This window comes from Capra hircus, chromosome 12 (assembly GCF_001704415.2).
Source record: "Capra hircus breed San Clemente chromosome 12, ASM170441v1, whole genome shotgun sequence".
NCBI classification, from domain to species: Eukaryota; Metazoa; Chordata; class Mammalia; order Artiodactyla; family Bovidae; genus Capra; species Capra hircus.
Window position 1 is genome coordinate 8,927,901 of NC_030819.1, and position 12,592 is coordinate 8,940,492.

The 12,592-nt window shown below is 44.1% G+C and overlaps 1 pseudogene; it reads right to left on the reverse strand.

Annotated features, from left to right (window-relative positions):
• On the reverse strand, positions 3,406-4,821 carry LOC102168554 (annotated as a pseudogene).

The window sequence follows — 12,592 nt, forward strand, 5'->3', positions numbered from 1 at the left end:
TTTAAAACCCAAAGAAATAGAATCAAAGGAATTAGGTAATATAATCCAAAATTCTTATAACTGGGGACAGAGTTGGGTCTCATAAAGCTTACTGACCTAGAGAGCCACAGAGCCAAGTGTCCTCCAACCCCAAGATAAAGGCTGATTCCTAACAAGTATGAAGAGGGGACTTGGGAAGTCTGACATCAGCAAGACGGCAAAACAGGAGATTCCAACCCTCATACGCCACAGAAACATCCATTTTGACAAACACCCAGAGATATACCTCTATGAGGACCTGGGAGTCCAGTGGAGAGGTCACAAAGCCCTGTTTAAGCAAAAACCAATTCAGAGAAATAGAACAAGCAATCCTAAAATTCCTAGGGAGCCAGATATGGTTAGGCCAACAGATCAGGAGATGAGTATCGTTGAAGAGACAGTTTGTTGTCCTTACAGGACCCAAGAGGAGGAAGCACACCCCATGGGGCAGGATTACTCAGGGAAGAACTAGGGTTGGACAGGAGGCCAATGAAAATGTGGGCAAGACAACGATGTCGGTACAGGTAGCAAATATGTCTCGTTAGGAATAAGTGAAGGATAAGCATATGACATAAAATAAAATCCAAACAACTCTCTTCAGTTAGTGTACATTGCAAATGCTTCCAAGAATTCTGAAAATACACCTTCCATGGTAGCTCAGCGGTTAAAAAATCTCTCTTCCAATTTCCGATCCAAGGGTTCGATCCTTGGGTCAGGAAGATCCACTGAAGAAAGAAATGTCAACCTACTCCGGTATTCTTGCCTCAGAAATTGCATGACAGAGGAACCTGGCGGGCTACCATGCATGGCAGTCGCAAAAGATTCAGACTCGACTTAGCAACTAAACAATAATGACAAACAATTCTAAAAATAAAATGATGGGCATGCTGACCCCCATTCTAAGTTCAGTTCAGTCGCTCAATTGTATCTGACTCTTTGCGAGCCCGTGGACTGCAGCATGCCAGGCCTCCCTGTCCATCACCAACTCCTGGAGTTTACCCAAACTCATGTCCATTGAGTTGGTGATGCCATCCAACCATCTCATCCTCTGTCATCCCCTTCTCCTCCTGCCTTCAATCTTTCCCAGCATCAGGGTTTTTTCAAAGAAGTCAGTTCTTCACATCAGGTGGTCAAGGTATTGGAGTTTCACTTTCAACATCAATCCTTCCAATGAACACTCAGGACTGATCTCCTTTAGGATGGACTTGTTGGATCTCCTCGCTGTCCGAGGGACTCTCAAAAGTCTCCTCCAACACCACAGTTCAAAAGCATCAATTCTTCGGCACTCAGCTTTCTTTATAGTCCAACTCTCACATCCATACATGACTACTGGAAAAACCATAGCCTTGATGAGACAGACCTTTTTTAGCAAAGTAATGTCTCTGCTTTTTAATATGCTGTCTAGGTTGGTCATAACTTTCTTTCCAAGGAATAAGCATCTTTTCATTTCATGGCTGCAGTCACCATCTACAGTGATTTTGAAGCCCCCCAAAAATAAAGTCCGATACTGTTTCCACTGTTTCCCCACCTATTTGCCATGAAGTGATGGAACCAGATGCCATGATCTTCATTTTCTGAATGTTCAGTCTTAAGCCAACTTTTTCACTCTCCTCTCTCACTTTCATCAAGAGTCTTTTTAGTTCTTCTTCACTTTCTGCCATAAGGGTGGTGTCATCTGCATATCTGAGGTTATTGATATTTCTCCCAGCAATCTTGATTCCAGCTTGTTCTTCATCCAGCTCAGCATTTCTCATGATGTACTCTGCATACTCTGCATATAAGTTAAATAAGCAGGGTGACAATAGACAGCCTTGATGTACTCCTTTTCCTATTTGGAACCAGTCTGTTGTTCATGTCCAGTTCTAACTGTTGCTTCCTGATCTGCATACAGATTTCTCAAGAGGCAGGTCAGGTGGTCTAGTATTCCCATCTCTTTCAGAATTTTCCACAGTTTATTGTGATCCACATAGTCAAAGGCTTTGTCATTCTAAAGCAGGTAGTATTTGAGATCTCCATCCTTGTAACTTTCAGAAAGCGCCATCTTATTCTTGTATAATTTTAGATGCTATTATCAAAAAGACAAATTATATTACATACTGTTGAGACTTGATAAGTAAAATATATCAGCTGTAATTATGCAGACAAAAATGTGGTTTCTGTGGGAAGCAACCTGCAAGGTGGGTTTAGGATTGGCCAGTTTGAAAAGTTACAGCAGGATCGGAGGCCCGGGGCCATCCCCAGTTGCTGGGTACCCAGCCCTAGGGTGATAGACAAATGGTCTCAAGTGTAAGAATTGAGTGAGGGAGGTGGTCAGGTGCATGGCCTCTGGAGGGCTTGGTTTGCATGTGAAAGGCATGCAAATAATTGAGTCATTTGCCATCTCTAGAAAGTGGCCAGTCCTTCCAGGGCCAGCAGGGCCCCAACATGTCAAAGCATTGAAAGCACAGAAAATAAAAAAGCAGGGTTAATACATACTGTCACCAGAAAAGTCCATTAATGATGCTCAAAACTCAAAAATGGAATCCGGGTAACAGGACAAAGTCTAACCTTTTCTTTTCCTCTGTGCTTGGTCTAGTTTCATCGCTCACAGGCCTTGTACCAGGCACTTCAGACCAGAGTTCCTGGAGCTGAGATGGCGGCACCGAGCTGTACCATCCTCTTGGTGGGCTGAGTCCAGAAGCTGCACCTGACATCCAAGATGCCAGAGTAGGCCAGGTGCACAGATGCTGCCCCGGGGCACTGGATCCAGAGAGTGAGCAGTGAGGCTGCACCCACCCCGCGAGAAAGCCCTCCCCCCACCTCCCCGCTGCTGAACTCCGTTAAGTAGCCCCACCTAGCCGGGGAGGGCGTGTTGTTCCAAAGCAGGGATCCCCGGCCGCTGGAATCTAATGCCTAATGATCCCAAGATGGAGCTGATATAATCAGTTCAGTTCAGTTCAGTCTCTCAGTCGTGTCTGGCTCTTTTTTTTTTTTTTTCTTTACCCTGAGGTATTTATTAAGAAAGGGTAATCTGGAGTCCAGTACATGAAACATCTTTGGGGATATATATTATTAAAATAGATCATCCCCATGCACCAGCCCCAAGCATGCTGTATCCTGCGTCAGACATAGACTGGCGATTCGATTCTTACATGATAGTATACATGTTAGAGATGACCCAGAGAGATGTTATGGGGAGGGAGGTGGGAGGGGGGTTCATGTTTGGGAACGCATGTAAGAATTAAAGATTTTAAAATTTAAAAATAAATAAATAAATAAAATAAAAAATAAAAAAATAAAATTTAAAAAAAATTTTTTTTAAAATAAAATAAAATAGTGATTTTTTTACCATTAAAAAAAATAATAATAAGACATAAAATAGAAAGTGATAATATTTCTAGTATCCAAAGATCCCCAGCTCCCAAATAATAATGACTCTTGGGTAAAAAGCAAGTGGCTGTAGTGTGTGCCTCCACCATATTGATTGTTAAAGGGCAATAAGTTCTCCCTGGCAGTGATTGCAGCAATTGAAAGTTATATTTTCATATCTTGCATAGGGATGAAATCGTCCAATATTTTTCTTTGTAGCAAGTAAGGTGGTTGGTGAAGACTCAGAAAATGGATTATCAGGTGAGCTTTCTGTACATGTAACTGGATCCAAAATGCGTAGAACCGTTTCAGCCATTTTTTCTGCTGGAGTACTGCAGAATTCAACTGTTGATGGAACCTTTTTTTGACCATTAGTGCCAACATTTCCCAGAAGATGAGAATTTACTGCTTTTGCCAACTTGTGATTTGTTAATGCCAGTTCTGCCATGCTGTGAGGTTGCCCGCTAGGGTAGTAAGTTTGCTCCCTTCACTGCAAAGAGACCAAGAGCTCCTCCAGCAACTTCTGGGTAGCTATCATTTCCTGACGAAACTGTTCCCGTTCACTCAGGAGATCTTGTATAGCGCTCTGTGCATCACGGTTCTGACGCTGCAGAACTGCTCTGGAGTTGGTTACCTCATCTGCCATAACCCTGCTTGCGAGGAATTTACTTCGCCGCACATCACACTGTATCGACATCCGTTCTAACTGTTCAGAAAGCTGAGCAATGTTTTGACCCAGGGCTTCATTTTCTAAAATAAGCTGATTTTTCTCACGGGCTACATGTTCAAAGTGATACTGAAGGTCATCCCCAACAGAAGCCACCAGCAGCTTTTTTAACTCAAGATTGACCTCTGACTGTACTCTGAGCTGATTTGAAAGGCCTTCTTTGTCCTGTAGCAATCTCCTTTCAGAGTTCTTGAGCTTTTCCAATGTATTCTTTACTTCGGAGAGTTCCTTTCTGGGTTCTATGACTCCCTCTGGCTGGCCAAGGAGTTCTCCTTTATGATGTCCCAGAGACTTAACCTTTGCATTTTTGTAGGGGATATTATGGGTTATAGCGGCTTTGGGAACTAATATTTTTACAGCTTCGACTTCCACGGCTTTTTCAGCAAGAATCTTCCCTAGCTGAAGAACTCCTGGGCTCTCTGATGGGACTGCTTTCTTTCATGGACTCTGAAGGATGTGATGTGTTATAGGTTGGATTCCAGGAGTAACTTCAATAGATTTAGGTGGCTCCTCAGTTTCCATTCCATCTCCCGCTCCTCGGATTGGGGATGAAGTAAGGATGACTTTGGCTTCTAAGCTTTCAAGAGTAGTCATTGTTTTTCACCAATGAAAATGTACCCCAAGACTTCTACTGAAAAACTGCTCAGATTTTTACTCTTCCTATTGCAGGGGGCCTCACTTTACAGATTCTACGTCCAGATCTCACTGGTTTAACGACAGACACTCCTCTAGCATTCTGAATCCGATCCACCCAGGCCTTGGTGACATCAAGCTTCTCCATGTCTGACTCTTTGTGACCCATGGACTGCAGCACACCAGGCCTCCCTGTCCATCACCAACTCCCAGAGTTTATTCAAACTCATGTCCATTGATTGAGTCAGTGATGCAACTGACCATCCAACCATCTTATGCCCTGTCATCCCCTTCTCCTCCCACCTTCAATCTTCCCCAGCATTAGAGTCTTTTCCAAAAAGTCAGCTCTTCACATCAGGTGGCCAAAGTATTGGAGTTTCAGCTTCAGCATCAGTCCTTCCAATGAATATTCAGAACTGATTTCCTTTAGGACGAACTGGTTTGATCCCCTTGCAGTCCAAGGGACCCTCAAGAGTCTTCTCCAGCACCACAGTTCAAAATCATCAATTTTTCAGCACTCAGCTTTCTTTGTAGTCCAACTCTTACATCCATACATGACTACTGGAAAAACCACAGCTTTCACTAGACGGACCTTTGTTGGCAAAGTAGTATCTCTGTTTTTTAATATGCCGTCTAGGTTAGTCATAGCCTTTCTTCTAAGAAGCAAGCATCTTTTAATTTCATGGCTGCAATCACCAACTGCAGTGACTTTGGAGCCCCCCAAAATAAAGTCTCTCACTGTTTCCAGTGTTCCCCCATCTATTTGTCATGAAGTGGTGGAACCGGATGCCATAATCTTAGTTTTCTGAATGTTCAGCCCTTTTTTTTTTTTAATTTTAAAATCTTGAATTCTTACATGCGTTCCCATGAATGTTCAGTCTTAAGCCAACTTTTTCACTCTCCTCTTTCACTGATATAATAATAATTGAAATAAATGAAGTGAAAGTTCCTCTCCTCCTTTGCTGATATAATAATAACTGAAATAAGTGAAGTTAAATTTGCTCAGTCATTTCCCCATGGACTCTTTGCAACCCTATGGACTGTAGCCCACCAGGCTCCTCTGTACATGGGATTCTCCAGGCCAGAATACTGGAGTGTGTAGCCACTCCCTTCTCCAGGGGATCTTCCCAACCCAGGGATTGAACCCAGGACTTTGGCAGATTCTTTACCATCTGAGCCACCAGGGAAGCCTTTGCACAATAAATGTAATTCACTTAAACCATCCTGAAACCATCACTACTCCCCATCAGTGGAAAAATTGTCTTCCATGAAATCAGTTCCTGGTGCCAAAAAGGTTGGGGACCGCTGCTCTAGAACACAAGCTCGCACCTCCCATTTCTCTGATCAGAGAAGGAAGTCTCCCTTTGCTTCTGACCCAAACTCAGGCTCATTCTGTTGGCTCTCGTGACACAAGGCAGGAAGACCCTTATTGCTGGCTAAATTGGGAGAATTAGCAACAAAATATCTAAGCCCTTGCAGATGGCCCCTCAGGCCTGAAATGTTTGCTCAGCTGACCTGAAAACGGACAGGTAGGGCCCTGAGGAGTGGGAAAGGGTGGGGTTGACAAGTGAGTCAGGAAAGAAGGAACGGTCTGGAATCTTTGGAAACTAGATTAAAGTGGTAGTCACTCAGTCTGTTCCGACTCTGTGACCCCCATGGACTGTAGCCCACCAGGTTCCTCTATCCATAGAATTCTTCAGACAAAAATACTGGAGTGGGTTGCCAAAGCCTTCTCCAGGGGATTTTCCTAACCCAGGGATTCTGTGTCTCCTGCATTGCAGGTGGATTCTTTACCATCTGAGCCACCAGGAAACTACATCAGTTCAGTTCAGTTCAGTCGCTCAGTCATGTCCGACTCTTTGCGACCCCATGAATCGCAGCACACCAGGCCTCCCTGTCCATCACCAACTCCCAGAGTTCACTCAGACTCACGTCCATTGAGTCCGTGATGCCATCCAGCCACCTCATCCTCGGTCATCCCCTTCTCCTCCTGCCCTCAATCTTTCACAGCATCAGGGTCTTTTCCAATGAGTCAGCTCTTCGCATGAGGTGGCCAAAGTACTGGAGTTTCAGCTTTAGTATCATTCCTTCCAAAGAAATCCCAGGGTTGATCTCCTTCAGAATGGACTGGTTGGATCTCCTTGCAGTCCAAGGGACTCTCAAGAGTCTTCTCCAACACCACAGTTCAAAAGCATCAATTCTTCCGCACTCAGCCTTCTTCACAGTCCAACTCTCACATCCATACATGACCACAGGAAAAACCATAGCCTTGACTAGACAGACCTTAGTTGGCAAAGTAATGTCTCTGCTTTTGAGTATGCTATACTTCAGCCCTATTCTGAGAACTCTCTGGGCTGCATTAAGAGCCAAGGAAACTTACAGGAGACCACACACACCCCAGGACCCTTGGGAATAAGGAAAGATACCCAAAGAATCAGGGTTGGCATCCTCCAATTTTTAAATACCTTGGCAGTCACTTGAGAGGCGACCTGTTTACCAAGTCAATCATATGAGGAATATTGACTCAAAAAGAGAAATTCAATTGCCCATATCATCAGGTAAAATGAAACCTAGATTATTAATATGAAAGTTTTCATCACTGTAGACCCGTCAAGATGGATCAGAGCAATTGATACATAAAGATTGGCCTATTAACTATTAACAAATTAATGTTTAAGATTCTCCACACCTCAATTTAAAATTCTTTTATATTTAAAAGAATCTTTACTTTGGATAGGAAAATCCTGGAGAATTGTCAGTCTCCTTGATGACATAAATGTGTTTGCCCTCAGGATAATTAATCATTATAAAATCATGCTGGTCACTGGGAACTCCCACATGGCACAAAGGACTTTTCAGAGCCCTGTGCTAAGGGACCCGACAAAACTTCAGCCTGACTTCTACCCGTACTGTGCTGTGTCCCGCAGGTGACCCCAGCCGTCCATGCTGTGTGTTTCTTCAAGAAAACACAGTGCTGGCAAATTGAGGGGCATCCCAGGTGGCACTGGTGGTGAAGAACCTGCCTGCCAATGCAGGAGACGTAAGAGACACGGGTTCTATCCTTGGATTGGGAAGATCCCCTGGAGAAGGAAATGGCACCCCACTCCAGTATTCTTGCCTGGAGAATCCCACGGACAGAGGAGCCTGGCGGGCTACAGTCCACAGAGCCTGGCAGGTTACAGTCCATGCGGCCTCAAAGAGTCAGACATGACCGGGCAACTGAGCATGCACACGCCAAATTGAGAAATGTACACTGTCCCAGCTCACTTTGCTGAATCATTATCAGTAATTTCCGCTCACTCGCCTGCAGTCTTCCATTTCCCCATCTCCCTCCCAGCCCCTCTTTTCTTCTCCTGCCTTCCCTTCTCCACAGTTCCCTTTTGTTCCTCCTCCCTTGACACACCTCAGCCACCTTGTCTTAATTGCAGTTGAACTCAGTTGACCCCGGACTCTTACTTCCCTCCTGCAGGCGTCTGAATAAAGGCTACCTTGCCACCAGCATCCAGCACTGGTTTCCTCTGACACTGGCAGAATCAATTAACCAGAATCATTCAGTCTTATCTCCAAAAGGTGGCTCCCTGTTTCCTTCACATTCCCACGTGTGTAAGCTCTAGGTCAGGGATTGAATCTTCTGGCAGAAAAATCAAAAGAAAATCAAAAGATAGGTTCCAGAAAGCAGTGTTCCAGACATTCATGAGGCCATGACATCACTCTGAGGTGATGTCACCACCTGCAGACTGTCCCTGGGATGGAGATAGGATCCCCAGGACAACTACAGCCCAGCAGCAGGTGACTTTGTGTCAGCCAGCTGCCAGCCCAAGATCCAGCAGAACAGGAATCGACTGTGGAGCACTAACTGGAACTGAAAAGCGTAATTTAATTGTGGTTAATGTCCTTTTTCTCACAGCCATTGACCAGACACAAATAGACTGCCAGATGTTTCTCTAGCAAACTTGGGTTTGTTTGGGATCAGCAGAGAATTACAGGGCTTCCCTGGTGGTTCAGTGATACAGAATCTGCCTGCCAATGAAGGAGATGTGGGTCTGATCCCTGGGTTGGGAAGATCCTCTGGAGAAGGGAATGGCAACCTAATTCCAGTATGCTAGCCTGGAGAATCCCACAGACAGAACAGCCTGGTGGGCTGCAGGCCATGTGGCTACTGCTGTTTTTATTGTTGTTTTTCAGTCACTAAGTCCCATCGGACTCTGCAACTCGTGGACAACAGCACGCCAGCCTTCTCTGTCCCTCACTGTCTACTGGAGCTTACTCAGACTCACGTCCGTCGAGTCAGTGATGCCATCCAACCAACTCATCCTCTGTTGCCCCCTTCTCCTCCTGCCCTCAGTCTTTCTCAGCATCTCATTGGGTCTTTTCCAATGCTTCAGCATTAATCCTTTCAATGAATACTCAGGGTTGATTTCCTTTAGAATTGACTGGTTGGATCTCCTTGCTGTCCCAGGGGCTCTTAAGAGTCTTCTCTAGTCCCACAATTCGAAAGCATCAATTCTTCAGCGCTCAGCCTTCTTTATGGTCCAACTCTCACATCCCTATACAACTACTGAAAAAATCATAGCTTTGACTACATGCACTTTGTCAGCAAAATGATGTCTCTGCTTTTTAATACACTGTCTGGGTTTGTCAAAGTTTTTCTTCCAAGAAGCAAGCATCTTTTAATTTCATGGCTGCAATTTCACCATCTGCAATGATTTTGGAGCTCAAAAAAATAAAGTCTGTCACTGTTTCCACTTTTCTTCTTCTATTTTCCCTGAAGTGATACGACTAGATGCTGTGATCTTCATCTTTTGAATATTGAGTTTTAAGCCATTTTTTTCACTCTCCTCTTTCACCCTTATTAAGAGGCTCTTTGGTTCCTCTCTGCTTTCTGCCGTTAGAGTGGTATTATCTGCATATCTGAGGTTGTTGGTATTTCTCCTGGCAATCTTGATTCCAGCCTGTGAGTTTTCCAGCCCAGCATTTCGCATAATGTACTCTTCATAGAAGTTAAATAAGCAGGGTAACAATACACAGCCTTGATATACTCCTTTCCCAAGTTTGAATCCGTCTAGTGTTCCATGTCTGGTTCTAACCATTGCTTCTTGACCTGCATACAGGTTTCTCAGGAGACAGGTAAGGTTTCTCAGGGGACAGGTATTCCCATCTTTTTAAGAATTTTCAGTTTATTGTGATCCACACAGTCAAAGACTTTTATGTAGTTCATAAAATAGAAGTGCATGTTTTTATGGAATTCTCTTGCTTTCTCTATGATCCAACGATTGTTGGTAATTTGATCTCTGGTTCCTCAGCCTTTTCTAAATCCAGCTTGTACATCTGAAAGTTCTCAGTTCGTATATTGTTGAAGCTTAGCTTGAAGGAGTTTGAGCATTACCTTGCTAGCATGTGAAATGGGTGCAATTGTACGATAGTTTGAACTTTCTTTGGCATTGCCCTTCTTTGGGATTGGAATAAAAACTGACCTTAGGCCATGGGGTCACAAAAGAGTCTGGCAAGACTTAAGCACTAAACAACAACACCAGAGAATTGCAATTCAGGGTCTGCAACCACTAAGATCCATGTTCAAGGCCCCTCATAGCAAGGGAAGGACACTTTTATAGAGAGGAAAGGAAGTTGGAAGGGTTGTAATCAACAAAGAACAGCTTTTCATTGGCTGAAATCTTGCCAAGGGAAAGGAGTCTACCTTCTTCAAGCAGTTCAGTTCAGTTCAGTTGCTCAGTTGTGTCCGACTTTTTGCCACCCCATGGTGGCAGCACGCCAGCCTTCCCTGTCTTTGAGTAGGGGTTGGACAGTATTCTTGCAGGGTGTCAGAGCTCCCCCTTCTGGCCACTCGATTCTAGCCTGTTAAATTAACTTTTTGATAAGTCTGTTTATTAACTTTTTACACAGCCATAGGAAAAAAACTCTTTCCTTTCATTTCAATCTATCTTTTCTTTCTAGTATTTAGCAGGCCAATCCTATGCAAACTGCAAGAAAACACTCATGGAATGGTACCTGGCTCCCAATCTCTTTTCGGAATTCAGAGGAAATACTATATGAGAAATTTTTATATAAATTATAGGATAATAAATTGACAAGAGAATAAGGATGATGAGTCTGGAGTGCCTACACTGAGTCCCTTACTTCTCATGGCAGGGTAGTCATTTATGCAGGTTCAATTAAAATCTATCTTTGTCAGGATGTAATATAAACCAAATCTATAACCATTGCAGAAATGTCTTATTAAGTCACATTTAATTGAGTATGAAAGGCCCACTATTAAAGAACAAGGACTCTATTTCACATGTAGAAACGATGCCTACAAAAACCTTGAGGGAACATGGCTGATGCTTGCTCTCTGATTTATGCAGCCCAGTACTCTTGCCTGGAAAATCCTATGGACGGAGGAGCCTGACGGGCTGCAGTCCATGGGGTCGCTAAGAGTGGGACACGACTGAGCGACTTCACTTTCACTTTTCACTTTCATGCATTGGAGAAGGAAATGGCAACCCACTTCAGTGTTTTTGCCTGGAGAATCCCAGGGACAGGGGAGCCTGGTGGGCTGCCGTCTGTGGGGTCACACAGAGTCAGACACGACTGAAGCAGCTTAGCAGCAGCAGCAGCAGCCTTAATAGAAGTCAAGGCGTGTACTTCCTGGCAAGCTGGGACAGGCAAACCTGCTGCTATAAATGTTGATGTCTTCCAGTCCATATGTGGAAATTCTAATCTCCAGTGTGATGGCGTTAGTGGGTGGGGGTCTTTGGGATGTGATTAGATCATGAAGGTGGAGCCCTCATGAATAAGATTGCTGCCCTTCATAAAGGGACCCCAGAGAGCTCCCTTACCGCCCCCCATGTGCAGACGCAGTGAGAAGATGGCAATCTATGAACCAGGAGGCAGGCTTTCACCAGACACCCAATACACAGGCACCTTGATGTTGATTTCCCAGACTCCAAACTGTGAGAAATTTCTGTTACTTAAAAGCTGCACGGTTCTTGGTACTCACTACAGCAGTCTGAACAGCCTAAGACAGGAGTCCCCAACCTCGAGGAGCTAATGCCTGATGATCTGAGGCAGAGCTGATGTAATAATAATTGAAATAAAGTGCATCATAAATGTAGAGGGCTTGAATCATCCTGAAGCCACCCACCCCACCACGGAAAAGTTGTCTTCCGTGAAAACAGGTCCCTGATGCCAAGAAAGGTTGGGGACCACTGGTCTAAGACACATGGGAAAAAGAAAGAAAATAAACCTTACAGTTGCTGCAGGTGAAACCTGCTCAGCATTCTTGGTTCTTAGAATGAAAACAGATGAACAATAAAAGCAATACAGGATATTTCTGGCATAATGAAAGTGTCCACAAATATGACTCAAAGAGTTTTGTAAAGGAATCACGGACACAAATTGACTCTTTAACCTGCTGATAAAAAAATTAATCAGTTGATGTGGGAAAGAATTGGAAAATTTTATTTGAGCCAAATTTGAGCATTATAACTGAGCAGAGCACCTGAAAAATTTCTGAGACCTGCTCTACTGGTTAGAAATGAAGGCACAGTTGTATAAGTGTTTTGAGACAAATGGCTGTACATCAAATGATATATTCTTGACAGTTTACATAGTTCAGATCTAAATGTCATACTGGTGGGTCTTGAGACCTCTTACAAGATTAAGAAGGAATGTTATTTTTAAGGAGTTGTCCGTGCAGGTGATGCAACCCACTCCAGTATCCTTGCCTGGAGAATCCCATGGACAGAGAAGCCTGGTGGGCTACTGTCCGTAAAGGCACAAAGAGTCATACACGACTGAGCATGCACACACACACACACACACACACACACACACACACACACACTCTTGTTGATGCTGGGTGAGTGT